General features: G+C 43.2%; 1 pseudogene; it reads left to right on the top strand.

Moving 5' to 3' along the window:
• The window catches only part of LOC118395373 (Fanconi anemia group J protein homolog), a 64,905-nt pseudogene that overhangs the window by 17,846 nt on the left and 23,918 nt on the right, over positions 1-23,141 (top strand).

Here is a 23,141-nt window from a genome sequence, read left to right as displayed (position 1 = left end):
TGTATAGCAGACCCTCATGCCAGATTGAGTCGAAGGCTTTTTTGAAATCAACAAAGCATGAGAAGACTTTGCCTTTGTTTTGGTTTGTTTGGTTGCCAATTAGGGTGTGCAGGGTGAATACATGGTCTGTTGTACGGTAATTTGGTAAAAAGCCAATTTGACATTTGCTCAGTACATTGTTTTCATTGAGGAAATGTACGAGTCTGCTGTTAATAATAATGCAGAGGATTTTCCCAAGGTTACTGTTGACACATATTCCACGGTAGTTATTGGGGTCAAATTTGTCTCCACTTTTGTGGATTGGGGTGATCAGTCCTTGGTTCCAAATATTGGGGAAGATGCCAGAGCTAAGTATGATGTTAAAGAGTTTTAGTATAGCCCTCTCTCTCTCTCTGTCTCTGTCTCTGTCTCTGTCTCTGTCTCTGTCTCTGTCTCTGTCTCTGTCTCTGTCTCTCTGTCTCTGTCTCTCTGTCTCTCTGTCTCTGTGTCTCTGTGTCTCTGTGTCTCTGTGTCTGTCTCTGTCTCTGTCTCTGTCTCTGTCTCTCTGTCTCTCTGTCTCTCTGTCTCTGTGTCTCTGTGTCTCTGTGTCTCTGTGTCTGTGTCTCTGTCTCTCTCTCTCTCTCTCTCTCTCTCTCTCTCTCTCTCTCTCTCTCTCTCTCTCTCTCTCTCTCTCTCTCTCTCTCTCTCTCTCTCTCTCTCTCTCTCTCTCTCTCTCTCTCTCTCTATGTCTATGTCTGGTGCTGTGGAGCATCAAACTCTGTGTGTGTGACTGGGAAACCCCACACTGACCACAGACTAACAGCAGATGTACAGGAGAGGAGAGCGGGGTTACAGTAACAAACTACAGGTGGAAAGATTAGAAACATAGCTAGCATGGCTCTAGCAAAGAGACAATCTCTAAGAAACTAGCTTCTCAAGGAGACCATCTCGAAGAAACTAGCTTCTCGAGGAGACCATCTCGAAGAAGCCAGCCACAAATTCCTGCATTTTACTTTGCATCTTATCTGAACCGTCAAGAAACAAACAGGCCAGACATGTAGTGAAGTTCCTTGTTAGTGTGGTAACCTCGTTTCTTCCTGATGGTAAGAGCCTGGGCCAGCGGGCCGTAACCGAGCCTGGAAGGCATTGTTGTTTCACGCATGGGGAACCATCAGTCATATTGCCTCGGCCATCTCCTCCCTCCTCTTCACTCTCTCCTTCCTCCTATCCTCCTCCCCCTCTCTCCTCTCCCCTCAGCCCTCTCCTCTCATTTTACAATGACATTTTAGTAATTTAGCAAACACTCTTATCCACAGCGACTTACAATTATTTGACTTAATATAGCTCAGTGAGACGACAACATATCACAATCGTAACAAGTACATTTTCCCTCAATAAAATAGTTATCAGCAAAGTTAGTGGCAGCAGGAAAAGACAAGTGCAATTTCTCCTCTCCCCGAGGGGCTGGGAGTGTTAGCCTCCAGACTACAGAGGAAGCAGGAGTGGCTGGGCCATGCAAAGCCCTTTCCGGACCATAAACGGCAGGTTTATTTTTAATGTTCTGCCCCAATGTGCCCCGCTTCCTAAAATACCTTTCATGCTAAACAAAATGCTGGGTGTGCAGGGCCTGCCAGAGCCCTTTCTCTCTGCCTGTCTGCCTGTTGGAGGACTGGATTGATTGGTCGGTTGGCTGGCTGGCTGGCTGGTTGGTTGGTTGGTCAGGCAGGCAGGCAGGCAGGCAGCAGGCCTTGGTTTCTGGGCATTGGTGGAGAGAGACAGGGGTAGTCAACTGGGCCCAAATACCCAGCCACAAGTGGCCTATGCATCATGTCATCATGTTGTCAATGGGTGGAACTCTGTTTGTGTCTGTGTGTGTCAGTGAGTGTGTGACTAGGTGTGTGCGTGTGTCTTTGCTTGTATTTGTGTGTCATTGCAGTGGAATGGCGAAGCGTTGCGCTCCTACCTGCAGGGGAATGAATGGAAGATAGAAGTATTATTTATGGTGTGGGTCTTTTCCATGCCACAATATGCTACAATACTCAGCTCTGATGTAGGACTTGAATAATATTTCACAGATGAAATAGAGCAAAGCAACATGTTGCTAAATACATTACCACTGCCATATATTTCAAGTTAAGGTTTTTGCGGCGTTTGCAAAGACCATGCAAAGTTGGCTCTTAATAAATATCGCCTTCACGTGACTTAAAATCCTTGTATGTTTTACTGTATGTTATTCAGACTGGATATTCAGACACTTTTAAGTGCCTCTGTGATGATGAGGGTGTAGAATTGGTATTTCAACTTTATTTTATTCATTTGACATTTGTTAACTTATTTCCAATATTTTTTATCTCTTCTTCTACAACCCCAGTAGCTCCAGTGAGGAATGAGGCTGGTTCTGGGCCTTTGTCTGAGTTTGGTTTTAGGTATGGGTTTGTGGCGGGCGCTGGTGGAATGGGTCTGGGTTTGGGCTTGACTCTGTCTGGATTTGAGTTTGGGGCCTGGTCCTGCAGGTCTGGGCCTGGGTCTGGGTGTGACTGCTGGGTGATTTCCAGAAAGTTCCTTCTCACAGCTGAAGTCTCTCTACCCTGCCTGTTTTCACCCCGCTGCACCACAGGCCTCTTTATGAGGTTAATTCACTTCCGCTGAGCTCTACACCCTCAGAGCCTGTCACGATAACACTGCCGCCAACGCAGCAGAGCCAGCACATCAAACACGAATCCACGCCTAACAAACAGACACATCTGGCCTAATCAGAAACATGATGGGAGCGGATGGGGTGCAGCTGTCTGCCGCTACAATCAATGCCCACACCGCTCCAACTGACCGGCCTAAAATTCTGGGCCACATGTGGAGAGAAAGAGGGGAAAGAGAGAGAGGCTAGAGAGAGAAAGGGAGAGAGAGGAAGAGGACCATCTCACGTAAGGTGCAGATGTTTCCCCTCCTTCTTATTCCTGCCTCAGAATCACCACCACAAGGGGAAAAAAATTGTGCTGCTGTGTGACTATGAAGTGGTGCTAGAAAATTGTGGATGTTGGTACTCCACCCAGATCTGATTCAGTACTGGAGGACAAACAGGACAAACCGCTGGGCTGAGGGTTGCCACCATGCAGGATGGAGGGGTGGAGGAAAGGAGGGAGGGATGCCTGTCACCACGCAGCAAGCTGAGTGAAAGCAGGGAATTTGAGAAAAACATGTTTCCCCTTCTAGACAAAGTAGTGAGTGTGCGCCACTAACCACCCCCTCCACTCTAAGCTCTGCTGATAATACCATTTATATAGTAGCCATCTGACACTATTCTGTATGTGACATTTAATATGACGGTCTTGACTGACAGCAGTTATCCCGCTGTGTCTCTAAAAATATGTAATTTAGGTGTTGACTGAATCATTTTTTTGCCACATAGGACCTTGGAATGTCCCTCAGATTGGGAGGATGGTAAGGACCCTGGGTTCCATTGCTGTGTATATCCAAAATGGCAACCTATTACCTAAATTGTGCCCTACTTTTGACAAAAGTCATATGGGCCCTGCTCTAAAGAAGTGAACTAAATTGGGAATCGGGTGCCATTTGGGATGCAGTCACTTACTCTCGCCCTTTCAAACCACCAACGCTATATTTGGTGGAAAAATACAGTACCAGTCAAAAGTTTGGACACACCAAAAAAGTGTTAAACAAATCAAAATATATTTGAGATTTGATATACTTCAAAGTACCCACCCTTTGCCTTGATGACAGCTTTGCACACTCTTGGTATTCTCTCAAACAGCTTCATGAGGAATGCATTTCCAACAGTCTTAGCACTTGTTGGCTGCTTTTCTTTCACTCTGCGGTCCAACTCATCCCAAATCATCTCAATTGGGTTGAGGTCGGGTGATTGTGGAGGCCAGGTCATCTGATGCAGAACTCCATCACTCTCCTTCTTGGTCAAATAGCCCTTACACAGCTTGGAGGTGTGTTAGGTCATTGTCCTGTTGAAAAATAAATGATAGTCCCGCTAAGCGCAGATTGGATTGCATATCGCTGCAGAATGCTGTGGTAACCATGCTGGTTAAGTGTGCCTTGAATTCTAATTAAATCACTGACAGTGTCATCAGCAAAGCACCCCCACGCCATTACACCTCACATGCGGAGATCATCCGTTCACCTACTCTGCGTCTCACAAAGACACGGTGGATTGGAACCCAAAATCTCAAATTTGGATTTATCAGACCTAAGGACAGATTTCCACTGGTCTAATGTCCATTGCTCGTGATTCTTGGCCCAAGCAAGTCTCTTCTTCTTATTGGTGTCCTTGAGTATTGGTTTCTTAGCAGCGATTCAACCATGAAGGCCTGATTCATGCAGTAACTTCTGAACAGTTAATGTCTAGATGTGTCTGTTAGTTGAACTCCGTGAAGCATTTATTTGGGCTGCATTCTGAGGTGCAGTTAACTGAATTCTCTGCAGCAGAGGTAACTCGGGGTGGTCCTTTCCTGTGGCGGTCCTCATGAGAGCCAGTTTCATCATAGTACTTGATGGTTTTTGCGACTGCACTTGAAGAAACTTTCAAAGTTCTTGAAATGCTCCGTATTGACTGACCTTCATATCTTAAAGTAATGATGGACTGTCGTTTCTCCTTGCTTATTTGAGCCATTTTTGCCATAATATGGACTTGGTCTTTTTTACCAAATACCTTATCACAACACAATTGATTGGCTCAAATGCATTAAGAAGGAAAGACATTCCACAAATGAACTTTTAACAAGGCCCACATGTTTATTGAAATGCAATCCAGGTGACTACCTCATGAAGCTAGTTGAGAGAATGTAGAAAATGTAGAAAATAGTCAAATATAGAAAAACCCTTGAATGAGTAGGTGTGTCCAAACCTTTGACTGGTACTGTATATACTTGTTATATATTACCCTTTTCTCGAAGTTGGAATTCCACAAGTTGGTGTTTGGTGTTTTCTGTATGTAATTTCTAGTATGGCTGTTGTGTTATATGCTGCTAAAGCTTCTTTACCAGAAGTCCTCTGTCTTATTCTGGTCTCATAGTGTAATTACAGTGTTGGACTCCCGAGGCATTTCCCTTACTAAACTGACCAGGATTTTTATTCATTGAAAACTGTCTGTTCTTTAAGTGCCTGCTAGTCACATAGAATCCTAACGCTAACTGACACAAACGACTTAACTGACTACCTCTCCTGTTAATTTGACATGTCGGACAACAGTGATGTTTCTTAGTATGCATCTTTATTGTATCATTAGCCTGGTCCCAGATCTGTTTGTTTGCTTACTAACTGCATTACTCATTCTCAAGCCATACATCTTAGGCATGACGATGAGTGACAAGGAGTTGGCATGATACCACAAACAGTGTTGATAGTAAAATGGTATGTTTGAATCAACGTCATTGTTTCAACGTCGTGCTATGAACCTAAATAAAGAGTAATATTGAAATAAAGCGACAGTCCAATGATTCCTGCCTGAACATTGACTCCTACTGGTATATGAGGGGTAATGCACTTCAGTAAAAACAAGTCTACCATCTAGATGTTTTTAGTTTTTTAGTTTTTATTTCACCTTTATTTAACCAGGAAGGCTAGCTGCGACCTGGCCAAGATAAAGTAAAGCAGTTCGACACATACAACAGCACATAGTTACACATGGAATAAACAAGCATACAGTCAATAATACAGTATAAAAAGTATATATACAGTGTGTGCAAATGAGGTAGGATAAGGAAGGTATAAGGCAATAATTAGGCCATGGTGGCGAAGCAATTACAATATAGCAATTAAACACTGGAATGGTAGATGTGCAGAAGATGAATGTGCAAGTAGAGATACTGGGGTGCAAAAGAGCAAGATAAATAAATAAATACAGTATGGGGATGAGGTAGTTGGATGGGCTATTTACAGATGGGCTATGTACAGATGCAGTGATCTGTGAGCTGTTCTGACAGCTGGTGCTTAAAGCGAAGGGGATATGTGTCTCCAGCTTCAGTGATTTTTGCAGTTCGTTCCAGTCATTGGCAGCAGAGAACTGGAAGGAAAGGCGGCCAAAGGAAGAATTGGCTTTGGGGGTGACCAGTGAGATATACCTGCTGAAGTGTGTGCTACGAATGGAAGCTGCTATGGTGACCAGTGAGCTGAGATAAGGCTGGGCTTTAACTAGCAGAGACTTGTAGATGACCTGGAGCCAGTGGGTTTGGCAACGAATATGAAGCGAGGGCCAGCCAATGAGAGCGTACAGGTCGCAGTGGTGGGTAGTATATGGGGCTTTGGTGACAAAACGGATGGCACTGTAATAGACTGCATCCAATTTGTTAAGTAGAGTGTTGGAAGATATTTTGTAAATGACATCGCCTAGGTCGAGGATCGGTAGGATGGTCAGTTTTACGAAGGTATGTTTGGCAGCATGAGTGAAGGATGCTTTGATGCGAAATACGAAGCCGATTCTAGATTTCATTTTGGATTGGAGATGCTTAATGTGAGTCTGGAAGGAGAGTTTACAATCTAGCCAGACACCTATGCGTGTGTCTAAGTCAGAACCGTTCAGATGCTGGATGGGCAGGCAGGTGCAGGCAGCAATCGGTTGAAGAGCATGCATTTAGTTTTACTTGCATTTAAGAACAGTTGGAGGCCATAGAAGGAGAGTTGTAATGGCATTGAAGCTCATCTGGAGGTTAGTTAACACAGTGTCCAAAGAAGGGCAAGAGGTATACAGAATGGTGTCGTCTGAGAGTCACCAGCAGCAAGAGCGACATCATTGATGTATACAGAGAAGAGAGTTGGTCCGAGAATTGAACCCTGTGGCACCCACATAGAGACTGCCAGAGGTCTGGACAACAGGCCCCCGATTTGACACACTGAACTTTATCAGAGAAATAGTTGGTGAACCAGGCGAGGCAATCATTTGAGAAACCAAGGCTGTTGAGTCTGCCGATAAGAATGTGGTGATTGACAGAGTCGAAAGCCTTGGCCAGGTCGATGAATACGGCTGCACGGTAATGTCTCATATCGATGGCGGTTATGATATTGTTTAGGACCTTGAGCGTGGCTGAGGTGCACCCATGACCAGCTCTGAAACCAGATTGCATTGCGGGGAAGGTACAGTGGGTTTTGAAATGGTCACAACAATGCAGTTTATAGAAAGATGAGTGTTAAGTAAAAATAGATAAGTAAAACATAAAATACAAATAAAAATAACAAGTAATTAAAGAGCGGCAGTAAAATAACAGTAGCAAGACTATATACAGGGGGTACTGGTACAGAGTCAATGTGCGGGGCACAGGTTAGTCGAGGTAATTGAGGATATTATGCACATGTAGATAGAGGTAAAGTGACTATGCATAGATAATAAACAGAGAGTAGCAGCAGCGTAAAAGAGGGGGTGGGGTGGGGGTAGCCATTTGATTAGATGTTTGGGAGTCTTATGGCTTGGGGGTAGAAGCTGTTAAGAAGCCCTTTGGACCTAGACTTGGCGCTCCGGTAGCAGAGAGAACAATCTATGACTAGGGCGGCTGGAGTCTTTGACAATTTTTAGGGCCTTCCTCTGACACCGCCTGGTAGGTCCTGGATGGCAAAAAGTGTGGCCCCAGTGATGTACTGGGCCGTACGCACTACCCTCTGTAGTGCCTTGCGGTCGGAGGCCGTGCAGTTGCCATACCAGGTAGTGATGCAATCAGTCAGGATGCTCTCGAATGGTGCAGCTGTAGAACTTTTTGAAGATCTGAGGACCCATGTCAAATCTTTTCAGTCTCCTGAGGGGGAATAGGCTTTGTTGTTCCCTCTTCACGACTGTCTTGGTGTGTTTGGACCATGATAGTTTGTTGGTGACGTGGACACCAAGGAAATTGAAGCTCTCAACCTGCTCCACTACAGCCCCATCAATGAGAATGGGGCGTGCTCGGTCCTCCTTTTCCTGTATTCCACAATCATCTCTTTTGTATTGATCGTGTTGAGGGAGAGGTTGTTATCCTGGCACCACACAGCCAGGTCTCTGACCTCCTCCCTATAGACTGTAGGCTCAGGAACCATACAGGTGTGATTCCTGAGTTAATTAAGCATTAACATACCAAGTGTGATTAGGGTTATGTATAAAAATGCTGGGCAAGCCATTATTTTGGCTACCATGGCTATTCCCCTGTGTTACAACCCCCATATGATTACAATGCCCCCATCCATAGGGCATGAGTGGTCACTGCATGGTTTAATGAGCATGAAAACGATGTAACCGATATGCCATGGGTGTCTCAGTCACCAGATCTCAACCCAAATTGAACACTTACGGGAGATATGCAGGAAATGATGTAATTTCTCGTCGAAGAATGTTGTCGCATCCACTCAATAGAGTTCCAGACACTTGTAGAATCTATGACAAGGTGCATTGAAGCTGTTCTGAAACTTTATGTTGGTGTTTCCTTTATTTTGGCAGTTACCTGTAGACACACTATAATTTCTCCATGGTTGATTGGATCTTTTGAAGTTTAGAAAAAGTTGCCAATAGCCCTATAAATAGGATGCCAAATTCTTGATGTGAACAATAAACTTTTACCTTTGGATATTGTGTTCTATATATGTAATTCATAATATACAGTATATATACTATCCAAGCAGATACATCTCCTTCAAATGTTGATATTTGGTTGTGTTCACAATTCAATATCCAGTATGTCTACAAATGATTGATTGATATGTTGGTATGTTCACATCTCCATCTCAACCAAAAATGTATGTTAAAGAATAGCACTAAATCAAATCAAATCAAACTTTTAATGCACTTCGAATAAAATTAGATTTGATTTAGTCCAATTTTTCAACTTTGATTTTTACTTTAGATGGTGTCCTTTGTTGGACAAATTAGATGTCAGTGTTGCCTACAGAAACCCAAACTCACTCCGAATGTACTTTCATAGACATTGTATAAGAATAGTTAAAGGAATTACTTTCAACTAGTCAATGCTATTTAGGTTGTCTACCTGCCAAATATTTTTTATGTTACTATGTGGAATTTTCAATGCAATTTCAATGTATACATAGTTCTGATGATTATTTTGAAACTAGATTGTTATTCAGGTTAATTCAATTTATTTAAGTTGAAGTTTTATCCTCATTTAGATTGACAACGCTGGTTGAAATCAGATAAAAACAGTACTGGTTGATGACTTTTTTCAAATACAAAGTATTTTCTACTATAATTCCAAAAACAACATTGAATCAACCAGTATGTGCCCAGTGGGAGGATACTGTATTAAATATCTCAAACCATAATTTCTCCATTATCTACTCCCCTGTGGATCAGATCACCATTTAATTGCATTACTCTGAGTGGGAAGTCTGTTGAGACTAATGTGATGGTGATGAAGGTCTGGTGCAGGAAATAGGTTTGAATGTTCCTCCTTCAAAACCTGCATGTTCTAGCTGACTCAGCTGGCTTCTGTCAACCAATATTTAACCGTGTCTATTTTGCACTTTCATCAAACCCTTCCACTGAAGGATACAATTAAGTACCGCTGTTCCTTGTTAGGGCAGGATACACTAACATTTTGATCTAAAGAGAGACTCTTGTATTTAGAGGTCAACGTGGCTATTTAAATTTATGGCCAAGCACAAACATCATCACGCACAATTTCTCTTTAGGTTCTGTTCCATTGCTGCTGGGTCCAGATCAAAGGAGAGTAGAGGGGGAGGAAATGAGAGGAGGAGGAAAGGAGGAGAGGAGAGGCGTGGAGCCTAAAAACAAACAATAGAGAGCTTAACTGAGCAGGAGGAGAAGAGAGGAGAGGAGAAAAGAGAAGAGGAGGCATATGGGAGGATGCATAGCGAGTCATTAAGGGCCTGACATTGAATGAATATGAGAGAGAGAGAGAGAGAGCCTTCCGCTCCCCCAGCTTCCCTGTGGTGACTAGAAAAACACTTTGGTGGATATTACACCCTGTTATTCTTTCTCTCTGTTGTCTGTCTCTCTCTCTCGCTCTCTCTGTCTGTTTCTCTCTCTCACACTCTTTCTCTCTTTCTCTGTGCACCATTAAAACAACATCCCAAAGCCAGGTTCACTGAATGGTACATCGGAAGCAAAGTACCCTTACTGTGACCCCTCCCTCCCTCCATCCCTTCCTCCCAAGGAAATACATGCCTTTATTATTTAGATCAAAAAGCCATGTTCTGTTTAACCCTGCTACTAAAGCAGGGGTGGGTGAAGAGTTGTAAACAACTCTTACTGTCGTGGGGTTCTGATAACAGCAGTAGTTAGATAATTATGGCATTTGTTTTCAGTCTTACATGTAGATGTTGGCTTTGTCCCAGATGGCACCCTATTCCCTATGTGGTGTATCCTGAATCCAGGAAGCTTTACAATAACATCTAATAGATTTATTGTCCCCTGAGAAGGAAATCATTTTAGGGGGGGGGGCTGCGAGAGCAGGAAGGGAGATGGCACATTAATGAATAGAGCTTTTCGAAGGGGATCCACTCAACAGAGGTGATTTAAATCTACATTCTGCGATTCAATTAACAGCATTCGCAACTTGCGAGGGATGGCACTGACAGTTCATAATCAAAATGATAGTTTCAACTATGTTTTGAAGATGTAGAGTGTTTGTTTACAAACAATAAAATAAATCAAACAAGCTTGTATTCCTTGAGAATCAATGGCTATACGTCATGAATATATATTGTCCAAAATTGGATTTATCAACCCCGGACTGTAGTTATAACAAGACCTCCTGACATTGATGTATCACCCTGAGCCTCTATGGGGAGAGCACAATGTTTTCATTGTGAAGCTAGCTATGCTACCGTTCACAAGTTTGGGGTCACTTAGAAACGTCCTTGTTTATGAAAGAAAAGCACATTTTTTTGTCCATTAAAATGACATCAAATTGATCAGAAATACAGTGTAGACATTGTTAATGTTGTAAATGACTATTGTAGCTGGATTTTTTATGGAATATCTACATAGTCGTACAGAGGCCGATTATCAGCAGCCATCACTTCTGTGTTCCAGTGGCACGTTGTGTTAGCTAATCCAAGTTTATAATTTTAAAAGGCTAATTGATCCTTAGAAAACACTTTTGCAATTATGTTAACACAGCTGTAAACTGGAGTCACGTCTTCACTGTTGACGTTGACACTGATGTTTTGTGGGTACCATTTAATGAAGCTGCCAGTTGAGGACTTGTGAGGCATCTGTTTCTCAAACTAGACACTCTAATGTACTTGTCCTCTTGCTCAGTTGTGCACCAGGGCCTCCCACTCCTCGTTCTATTCTGGATAGAGACAGTTTGCGCTGTTCTGTGAAGGGAGTAGTAGACAGAGTTGTACGAGATCTTCAGTTTCTTGGTCATTTCTCGCATGGAATAGACTTCATTTCTCTTAACAAGAATAGACTGACGAGTTTCAGAAGAAAGTGCTTTGTTTGTAGCCATTTTGAGCCTGTAATTGAAACCACAAATGCTGATGTTCCAGATACTCAACTAGTCTAAAGAAGGCCAGTTTTATTGCTTCTTTATTCAGGACAACAGTTTTCAGCTGTGATAACATAATTGCAAAAGGGTTTTCTAATGATCAATTAGCCTTTTAAAATTTACATTACATTTAAGTCATTTAGCAGACGCTCTTATCCAGAGCGACTTACAAATGGTGCATACACCTTATGACAACCAGTGGAACAGCCACTTGCATCTAAAATGATAAACTTGGATTAGCTAACACACATGCCATTGGAATACAGGAGTGATGGTTGCTGATAATGGGCCTCTGTACGCCTATGTAGATATTCCTTGAAAAATCAGCCGTTTCCAGCTACAATACTCATTTACAACATTAACAATGTCTACACTGTATTTCTGATCAATGTGATGTTATTTTAATGGACAAAAAAAACATATTTTCTTTCGAAAACAAGGACATTTCAATGTGACCCCAAACTTTTGAACGGTAGTGTATGTCTACTGCTGGCAGCCAGGTTTTAGTGAGAAGAGGTGAGACTGACCAACTACAATCACCGTCTTTTCTCTTTACAGCACAGCCTAGCCTACTGCACTTATAGCTGATGACAGCATTTATGAGAATTCACTGTAGCTGCACCAAGACACAACCTATTAGTGCAATGTTTGTGCAGGGCCTGTTCAAAAACTGCAACCCAAGGATATGTCCCAAATGGCATCCTATTCCCATATAGCTCTGGTCAGAAGTAGTGCACGATACAGGGATAAGGGAGTGATTTAGAATGCATCCCAACTCCTCAGTAAGACAGTGTGGTGTGTCCAAGCCAGGAAATACCACCAATGCCCATGCTTCTAATACACAACCCATTGTGCACATCTACTCCACGTTGGTTCCACGTAATTTTGAAATGACGTGGAAACAATGTTGATTCAACCTGTGTGTGTCCAGTGGGATCCCTGTTTCCCTTCGTGATGAGATTAGAAAAGGCACAGAGAGAGAGAGAGAGGGAAAGAGAGAGAGAGAGACAGAGGGGGAGAGAGGGAGAGAGAGAGAGAGAGAGACAGAGAGAGAGAGAGAGAGAGAGAGAGAGAGAGAGAGACAGAGAGAGAGAGAGACAGAGACAGAGAGAGAGAGAGAGAGAGAGAGAGAGAGAGAGAGAGAGAGAGAGAGAGAGAGGGGAAAGAGAGAGAGAGAGAGAGACAGAGGGGGAGAGAGGGAGAGAGAGAGAGAGAGAGAGAGAGAGAGAGAGAGAGAGAGAGAGAGAGAGAGAGAGAGAGAGAGAGAGAGAGAGAGAGAGAGAGAGAGAGAGAGGGGGGGAGAGGGGAGAGGGGAGAGAGAGGGAGAGAGAGAGAGAGAGAGAGAGAGAGAGAGAGAGAGAGAGAGAGAGAGAGAGAGAGAGAGAGAGAGAGAGAGAGAGGGAAAGAGGGAAAGAGAGAGAGAGAGAGACAGAGAGAGAGAGAGACAGAGGGGAGAGAGAGAGAGAGAGAGAGAGAGAGAGAGAGACAGAGAGAGAGAGAGAGAGAGAGAGAGAGAGAGAGAGAGAGAGAGAGAGAGAGAGAGAGAGAGAGAGGGAGAGAGAGAGAGAGAGAGAGAGAGAGACCCTGGCCCCAGCAGCCTTCCTGGACCAGAGCTGTGTTGAAGAGGTCAATGGGCCCTGGTTAAAAGTAGTGCACTAAATAAGGAATAGAGTGCTGTTTGTGCCGCAGGCCATTTCCTCTGCTGACTTGTGTTCTGGAACAGGAGGCAGAACGCAGGTGTGACAGAAAGCTGAGTGGGGATCGTTTGGAAATTAAATAAAGACGGGTGGGGGTATGGCACCACTCTAAAACATACAGTGCTAAGAGGCTGTAAGGGTTCACTATTCTCTGCACCAGAGCTGCCGTCTGTCTTTTACTGTATCAAATCAAATCAATGTGGACCATACTGCTGCAGTCTGTCTGTCCACATGATCAGTTCTATACAAACCATGCTCTCTCCTCTCTGACTACCTGCCTCTGGACCTGCACTTCTCTGTTACACTCACACAAAGCCCATCACACCTACTAAAACACTGAGCACAGAGCCAGACAATGACATTACATTTACTTACTTCATTCATCCTTTATTTTCTTTTTCTTTCTCAAGATGGAAGGAGTTGGTGTTGGTTAGTGTGATGGAATAAGGAGTTGTGGTTGGTTGAGGCCTGTGTGATGGAATACAGAGTTGGGGTGTGTTTGTGGCAGTAGTGTGCTGTGTTTTTTAACAACTTGTGTTTTACAGCTGCTGTTAAACAGCAGTCGGAGTTATTAGATAAGATAAGAAACTTAATATAAATCAGAGTGGAGGGGTCTGGCAGGCTGGGGGAAGCAGGGGAGATGGAGAGCCGTGGCGCTGGGCGACAATACTCATTATTTCAGTGCGTCGGGGTTGCCGGGACGTTGCTGGGGGGTTGCCGGGAGGATAAGGTGATATCTGGTGTCCAGCCTCTGGTTCTGTCGCCTAACCTCGAGTTTCCTATGTTTCCCTTCTCTCATCTTCTTCCACGTTCACTATGTTTCTCTGTCTTCTATCCTCCTCCACATTCCCTGTTCACCTATTCCTTTTTCTTTTCCTTCTCTGTTTCTCCCTCTCCTCCACCTCTAACTTCAGTCTGTTTCTTCCTTCTCCTCTTTCACTCAAACTTCCCCCTCTCACAGACATCCCAGGAAGAGGAACAACCCTTGCTGGACAAACCATATACTAACACTATGCGTGTGTACTCACAATATTGCATATTGCAACCACCAAGCTGAGTGAGGTCACGATGTCCCGTCAGTGGTGTTTATTATAGACAACACTGACATCTGCTGGCCATTAGCTTGAATTTTAACTGATCAGGATTATTTTTGTTTAATTTTTTTATTTCACCTTTATTTAATCACGTAGGCTAGTTGAGAACAAGTTCTCATTTGCAACTGCGACCTGGCCAAGATAAAGCATAGCAGTGTGAACAGACAACACAGAGTTACACATGGAGTAAACAATTAACAAGTCAATAACACAGTAGAAAACGAAGAAAAAAAGTATATATACATTGTGTGCAAAAGGCATGAGGAGGTAGGCGAATAATTACAATTTGGCAGATTAACACTGGAGTGATAAATGATCAGATGGTCATGTGCAGGTAGAGATACTGATGTGCAAAAGAGCAGAAAAGTAAATAAATATAAACAGTATGGGGATGAGGTAGGTAAAATTGGGTGGGCTATTTACCGATAGACTATGTACAGCTGGAGCGATCAGATAGCAGATGTTTGAAGTTGGTGAGGGAGATAAAAGTCTCCAACTTCAGCGATTTTTGCAATTCTTTCCAGTCACAGGCAGCAGAGAACTGGAACGAAAGGCGGCCAAATGAGGTGTTGGCTTTAGGGATGATCAGTGAGATACACCTGCTGGATCGCGTGCTACGGGTGGGTGTTGCCATCATGACCAGTGAACTGAGATAAGGCGGAGCTTTACCTAGCATGGACTTGTAGATGACCTGGAGCCAGTGGGTCTGGCGACGAATATGTAGCGAGGGCCAGCTGACTAGAGCATACAGGTCGCAGTGGTGGGTGGTATAAGGTGCTTTAGTAACAAAACAGATGGAACTGTGATAAACTGCATCCAGTTTGCTGAGTAGAGTATTGGAAGCTATTTTGTAGATGACATCGCCGAAGTCGAGGATCGGTAGGATAGTCAGTTTTACTAGGGTAAGTTTGGCGGCGTGAGTGAAGGAGGCTTTGTTGCGGAATAGAAAGCCGACTCTAGATTTTATTTTAGATTTTAGATTGGATTTTATAAATGGAATGTAACTACAAAACAGCTGACTTTATCCACATCTGTATTTTCAGTTTTTCAAATCAGCACACTTCAGAATGCAAATAGAGAAATGGTAGGTTGAATGTCCATTTCGTTGGCAAGCCTGGTGTCTGCAGTAGTAGCAATTTGCTTGAAAGAATAACTTAGCCGAGCAAACTGGTCTTAGACTGTTGTTTTTTAGACTGCTGCTTTAAATATAATGTCAAACCACAGATATGTTCAATTGACCTCAGCAGCAAAACATAATGCTTCAAAAGACAAGGGATGCTTCCCAAATGGCACCCTTTTACTAATATAGTGCATTACTTTAGGGTGTCATTGTAGTGTACTTTATGGGGAATAAGGTGCCATTTGCAACACACATAGGAGCTTCCAGCATGTCTTGTGTGTGGTTTTGTATCCTGTCTCTAGAAATAAGGACTTCTGGTACTAATCTCTATTTTAGGCACTAAAGGAAAAATATGGGCCACGGTTATGAACAAATATGGTTTTGTGGTGAGTCAGCTATCTATCTCAGAAACGTGAAAGTGGGTGATATATGCAATACAGGCCGTATACTGTTCCCTTGCAATACAAAACTACACATAAATAAATAAAAATAACAATTTAGAAATATCAGAACGAGCAATGTCAGTGTCTGGACTATAAATATACAGCATGAACATAATGGTGTGTATCGACAGTATGGACAGGATCTTTTTCTGTTTTTGATTTTTTCATTTATTTAACTAGGCAAGTCAGTTAAGAACAAATTATTATTTACAATGACAGCCTACGCTGGCCAAACCCGGTCGATGCGAGGCCAGTTGTGCGCCGCCCTATGGGACTCACAATCACCGCCTGATGTGATGCAGCCTGGACAGTGTATGCATGTGAAAGGTTTGTACACAGTAGTAGTTGTATGAGGTCCTTGGTGATCTGCTTGGCCTTTCTGTGACATTGGGTGCTGTTGCTGTCCTGGAGGGTAGGCAGTGTTGGGTGTGTTAGATACATTTGTTGACACCCCCTTATTATCGGATTGGAGGAATAAATAAATAAATAATATTCATAAAATGAATGAAAGTGGGAATAATAATGTATCTACACGTGTGCATTCATTCACACAAGTATATGTACATTTATTTATTTATAATTATGGCAGGTTTGGTCCTCCGTGGGAAAAAAACAGCGTTTAGCATGATAATCTATATGGTAATAATAACCCTTTTGTAATGTACACAACTATCCATTGGTTGTGCATATTTTGCTAGCACATGGGAGACCCCCAGCAAATGCTCTGTGGTGATTGGCTACTGTCATTTTGCGTGACGTAAAAATGTTATCCCTTTTGATTGGTTTGTGGGACTTCTCTTCCACGGCGGGAACTTCTAGCTCGTTAGTCAGGTATGTTTACAGTCAGCTAACGAGCCGTGTAAGTCTCCTCCTTTTTAGCTAGAAACGTAACCCCATTCAAACATGAAGTGTATTGATATTTTAAATAGCTCGTTCGTTTATGCTTGCTAAAAGGTGTGTTAGTTGGAGAATATACAAGCTAGCTACATAGTTCGCTAGTAGCAAGGATAACGTTATCTGGTACTGACTTGGCAACTCAAACAGATACAAGTGAAATGGGCTAGTTAGCTAAGTTACTAAGCTAGCTAAAGAAGCAAACAGTCTCTTTCCAGTTGCAAACGTCACATATTAGCGCTTGATGTTAGTTTTGATGTAGTTAGCTCTACTAGTCAGAGCCACATGTGAGGGGGATGTGACCAATCGATGTGAATTACATTGTCGTTTGCAGCAACATTTCTTTCCAGTGTGTATACCATTTGGTCAAGGCAGTCTCACCCTGTGGAGTACACCATAGCAGAGGTGAAGATGCAGTTCCCTTGGGCTAGAACAAAGATGTCCACCCCCTCAGTATCCTCTGAGAAATGGACTGAGAAAAAAAACTATCTGTAGTGTAGATGCAGTTTAAGTCACACTCCCAATCCTCTAGCTCAGCTCAGGTTTGACATTTTTCAATTCCATACAAGTGCTGATACGTGTCTGTGTCTATTCATTGCCCCCTCCACCAGAGGAGCACAAGCCCAAGTCTCTAGCCTCTTGTCTGTGACAAGTTCCAGACCTCCCTCACCTCCGACCAAGAGAAGGATGATGACTTCCAGCCTGATAGGAAGTGCATCCACACCCCAACCATGGAACAGAAGTGAGGTAGCCTTCTAGAATTCAATAGAATTTCCTGTATTTTTATGGGTAGCCATATTAACAATGCTTTCACAGACGGACCAATAAGTCTAACCGTTCTGATTTGTCCCTTTTTCAAGATGCATGGCCTTGTTCCAGGGTATACAAAATATGTTTGTCTGCAGATTATCAGCTCTTTACTGCCTTGGCTGTCTAAAGTATTTAACATCTAAGGAGGCCTTTGACATCCTTATTCTTTTATAAGAATGTTCTATTCATTCTTTTATAGGACAATGTACAAAATTCACTCAATAACAAAACCCTTACTCTCTGTTCCCCTTGGGGTTGTAAGAGGAGGTGCTTGGAGCAGTGAGTGGTGTTTATAGATGAGCCAGAAGGAGAGAGACCAGTGCCTGGAGCACAGACATGGACAGTGGAGCTGAATACCCAGGCACAGACTATAAACCTACCCCCTGAGACACACTGCTGTGTGAGTACATCTATCTAAACTAAGGATATGTTGCCACTTGCTGGGAAGTGCTGATCTAGGATCAGCTAAATTGATGAACCTTCCCCCCCTGAGGCTCGCTACTGTGTGAGAATTTCTAGTCTAAACATAGGATATGTTTCTTTTTAGTGCTGATCTAGGATCAGCTCAACTGATGGTAGGGCAGGGAAATATTGTGTGTACAGTATACCGGTACGGATACTCATACCGGTAGGGAATTTTAGTCTACAAAGATATTTTATACAGTGCTAAATTTAATGAAACGTTCTAGAAATTGGACTACTTTCAAAAGCAGTTGTATCCTCGTTCTGACATTTCTTGAATTTTTTAAATTATTTTTTATTTTTTTATTATTGTGTACTCTTTGACATTTTGCTGCATTGTTAGGAGCTAGTAACATAAGCATTTTGCTGCACCCGCTACAACATCTGCTAAATTTGATTTGATTTAGTTTGGTTGAGCATAAAACCATCAGAATGTAGAAAGCCCATTCAAATCACTTATAATAAATTTTCTGCCATCCTAGGGTCATGCACTACTCATAAAACATATTTAGAACTTGTATTATTCAGAAACAAAATACAGTCAAATACTGTTGTACAGTCAAACATTTGAAAAAGATTCTGATATTGATATTTTTCATCCCTAAAGCCAACACCTCATTTGGCCGCCTTTCGTTCCAGTACTCTGCTGCCTGTGACTGGAACGAATTGCAAAAATCGCTGAAGTTGGAGACTTTTATCTCCCTCACCAACTTCAAACATCTGCTATCTGAGCAGCTAACCGATCGCTGCAGCTGTACATAGTCTATCGGCAAATAGCCCACCCATTTTTACCTACCTCATCCCCATACTGTTTTTATTTATTTACTTTTCTTCTCTTTTGCACACCAATATCTCTACCTGTACATGACCATCTGATCATTTATCACTCCAGTGTTAATCTGCCAAATTGTAATTATTCACCTACCTCATGCCTTTTTCACACAATGTATATAGACTCCACTTTTTTTCCCCTATTGTGTTATTGACTTGTTAATTGTTTACTCCATGTGTAACTCTGTGTTGTCTGCTCACACTGCTATGCTTTATCTTGGCCAGGTTGCAGTTGCAAATGAGAACTTGTTCTCAACTAGCCTACCTGGTTAAATAAAGGTGTTCTCAACTAGCCTACCTGGTTAAATAAAGGTGTTCTCAACTAGCCTACCTGGTTAAATAAAGGTGTTCTCAACGAGCCTACCTGGTTAAATAAAGGTGTTCTCAATGAGCCTACCTGGTTAAATAAAGGTGTTCTCAACTATCCTACCTGGTTAAATAAAGGTGTTCTCAACTAGCCTACCTGGTTAAATAAAGGTGTTCTCAACTAGCCTACCTGGTTAAATAAAGGTGTTCTCAACTAGCCCACCTGGTTAAATAAAGGTGTTCTCAACTAGCCCACCTGGTTAAATAAAGGTTTTCTCAACTAGCCTAAAGGTGTTCTCAACTAGCCCACCTGGTTAAATAAAGGTGTTCTCAACTAGCCTACCTGGTTAAATAAAGGTGTTCTCGACTAGCCCACTTGGTTAAATAAAGGTGTTCTCAACTAGCCTACCTGGTTAAATAAAGGTGTTCTCAACTAGCCTACCTGGTTAAATAAAGGTGTTCTCAACTAGCCTACCTGGTTAAATAAAGGTGGAGAAAAAAAAGAAAAAAAAACATTTTGCCAATATCGGCCAGCCCTGACCGATGGACCTGCCCTCTGAGGCACAGTACTGTGGGAGTACATCTATTCTAAACTAATATGTTGCTTTTTAATGCTGATCTAGGAACAGCTCAACTGACTACCACCTTAACGCCAACCATTAGAATCCATGAAGATAAATATTTGTTGTACAGCCACCCAAATACTACTTTGTGTCCACTTGGTGGCAGCATAGCCCACTTAATCTGTGTCTCTGTTCCATCACATACCTTTGGCATTGTTCTCACATTTCTTGTGTGCCAAGTGAATGTGTCATGTGATATAGGTTGTGTTTAGGCTGCATACGGCAGGAAGAGGAGTGGGAAAAAGGAATAGTTAGGAGGAGAAAGTCCCCTCCCGCTGTTCGTCTTGGGTTTCCCCGTCTGATACCTGACCGGCTGCACTCTGCTGTGAGCTGCTGACTGACGTCCTGAATGGGGCTCTTTGAACGGACAGAGCTCCACTTTTTAATTAAGAGGGTTTGCCTCGCCGCTGATCTGTGAAAGCCAGGCATAAATATTGAATGGGGGTCACCCGCTGGTTACTGAGCCCCGGGACCTAGAGGGATAAACCGCTGCTTTTATGAGGGGGAGGGCTGGGTGGCCATTCAGGGCAGAGCAATGTGCATCCCAAATGGTGCCCTATTTCCAACATAGTCCACTACTTTTGACTACAGCCCTATGGGCCCTGTTCAAAAAGTAATGTATTATATAGGGAATAGGGTGCCATTTGGGGGACATACCAGAGGAGAGGGGTGATGCCTAGTTTGTGTCATGCTCCTAAGGTATTTGATCAGAATGGCACTGCAGTCATCTATTTGCGACTCAGCCAGCCCACCCCCTGTGTGTGTGCGCACATTTTCATGTGTATTCGGAACCTTGAAGGCTGAGGACTGAGGAGCGAATTGGCATCCAGCGAGCCAGCCTGTCCCCGCCAATCCCCACCACCATCACCTGGCCCACCCGGAGTGTAAGAATCCTCAAGTGTCAGCTGTGCAATGCTGAAACTCAAGGCACACAGGTCTGGAATCAGCTAGGTCTACCTGGCCAAGAGTATACTGAGTGACTGAGAACCACACTACCACCACATCCAGGGTATGGTTCTGACTGTCACTATGCCCAGACAATAAGGATGAGACTAGTACTGTTTGGAACACACCGGGTGATCTCTTTTTAAAGAGGGGTTTTCTTATGAACACTATAGGCAGAAGCAACGTAATAGGGTACCATTTAGGAGTCAGCTCCTGTGGGTTAAGGGTATAAAGAGTCCTGAGCTGACATGATGAATAAACAGAGGGGCACCTAGTAGGATCAGGTTACAGAAGGGCTACATCGTTGGAACAGACCTGTTATACTGCTCAGCTCTGCAGATCCGCTCCTCGCCTGTGCAACAGAGCCCGATCTCCTTAACTGCTGCTGCCACGTTTAAATAGACCCCTCCACATATCCCTCCTACTGCGAAATCATGGCAAATAATTACTTATTCATAGACAGGTGGGAGGATGGAAGGGGGGGGCACTGCTGAATAGAGGCCCTTGTCAAGAGGCAGGAGCAGGAAACCTCTGACAAGAGTATCCCTTTACGTGCCCGTCCCCGTCTGAGATGCAGACTGACACGGTTTGGGGCTCTGCTGGGCTCATAGGAGCGAGCAGACACCCCCCTGGAATGGAATGTAGATAACTAACAGGGGGCCTGATGGTGTTGGCTGCCCTCTGCAACAGACACATACCGGCTCATTCAACACTGGACAATTCCACCCACTGCCGCTGAGAGCGAGGAAATCGGTCTACCACCCAGAGTGAATACCTGTTCAATCAAGGGAAAAGTGGCTGAGCTCCTTTCGGGCCCCCTAACACACATTGTAATATTTAATGGCAAACACTTTTGGAAAACGAGCGGAAAGTAGGGTAACCTGAAACGCCTGGCCCTTCTAGTCTCCACTGAAGCACCACAGCCTCAGCTTGCTTGAGTTGTAACCCACACCCTGAGCGTTCCTTTATATGGTGAGGCATATCAACTGGGGGGTGCCAGGTTGTAAAAGATGGAAGAGATGAAGAGAAGAATTTCTGAGAATTTAAGACTTGTGCAGTCAATAAGCTCAAGGTTTAGATTCAGGGTTACTTCAACAGTCATAAGAGAACATTTGACTTCCTCTGATGGAAACAGCTGAAGGACACTATGTAGTTAGCTTAGAACTTTGCGGTGAACAGTACTATTTGAGGTTGGCTTGTTTAGTCTTCATGGTTTGATACCCCTTTCACTAACACCAATGCCAATTATTTGCGTTAGTGAAAGGGATGGAAAGTGTCCTACTTTAAAGAGCTCAGCACCTGACTGGTATTGGTTTCAGCAGCGCTGCTGGCTACGCTTCACCTGTGTGTCAAGAGAAGGTGACGCCACACATCCCCTGTGGTTACTAACAGCCAATTAAAAAGCAGCTACACTTTCACATCCCCAACAATGGTAACCTATCAGCTTTCAGCAGTCAGGTAATGTAATCTAACCATGACTGACAGGCAGTATTGTGTGAATATACACATTCTTGCTATACTTTATTATATGTTCACTAATGGAGCATATAAAGTTCACCAGTTGTCTGGTATTGGTGATTTTTGTTTGGTCTCAATATTTTTATAGTGAGCAATGTAAAATAAATAAAAATGTTTTATTCTCAATTTTCTGAAGAGATAACACTCTTGATATATTGTTATTTTATCTTCCTTCTCCCTCCATCTTTCCCCCCCATGTGTCCACCAGTCGTCCGTGGTGTCCTGCTCTCTCTGTCCCTGTGCCTCATCCAAAGGCGGCCGGAAAGTAGCCGAGGGAAAGTCTTCTAAGGAGAAGGCCAACGAGAGCAAGAAGAAACAAATTCCCAAGATAATCTTCGGCACTCGCTCCCACAAACAGATCACTCAGATGGCCCACGAGATGAATCGTACGCTCTCTGCTCTTCCACCCCCATCACAATCGTCTCTCGTAGGGACCACACCTGTGTCCACTCAGAGGTGGTGCCTCACTTCAACTGGGTTTCAGCATGAAGTATTTTTTTACACACGTGTATATTTTACTGTCAGTATGTATTTGTTGTCAATGTTTCGGCTTCAAACGGATGGCAGTTGTGAAAAAAAGTTAGTTTGAAGAGTTGCAGAGTTAATAGAAAAATAATGCCATTGTTGATTAAATGCTTTTTTTCATTAATTAGACTATTTTCTCTAGAAACATATCTACTAGAAACTCAAGACAATATAGACACAGATATAAAAAAATGAATTATATATATGAATAATTTAAGTGATTCAAAATCACGATAGGTTGCCATGGTTTTATCTTATTTTTGGTAAGCTACCGGTAGCTTTAGAATCCTATACACACAAACCTGGGATTTTAACTGATGACTGTCCAGTGGCTGGCCCGGTTCCCTAACTTCTAGTTTCACCAATATAAGGGTCTTGTTGTGTAGAGCCGAGGTCAAGGCCTGCTCCACCCCAGGGCTTAGATCAGCTCAGCTCCTAGCT

The sequence above is a fragment of the Oncorhynchus keta genome, chromosome 1 (assembly GCF_023373465.1).
Source record: "Oncorhynchus keta strain PuntledgeMale-10-30-2019 chromosome 1, Oket_V2, whole genome shotgun sequence".
In the NCBI taxonomy this organism is placed as follows: domain Eukaryota; kingdom Metazoa; phylum Chordata; class Actinopteri; order Salmoniformes; family Salmonidae; genus Oncorhynchus; species Oncorhynchus keta.
This window is presented reverse-complemented; position numbering and strand designations above follow the sequence as displayed.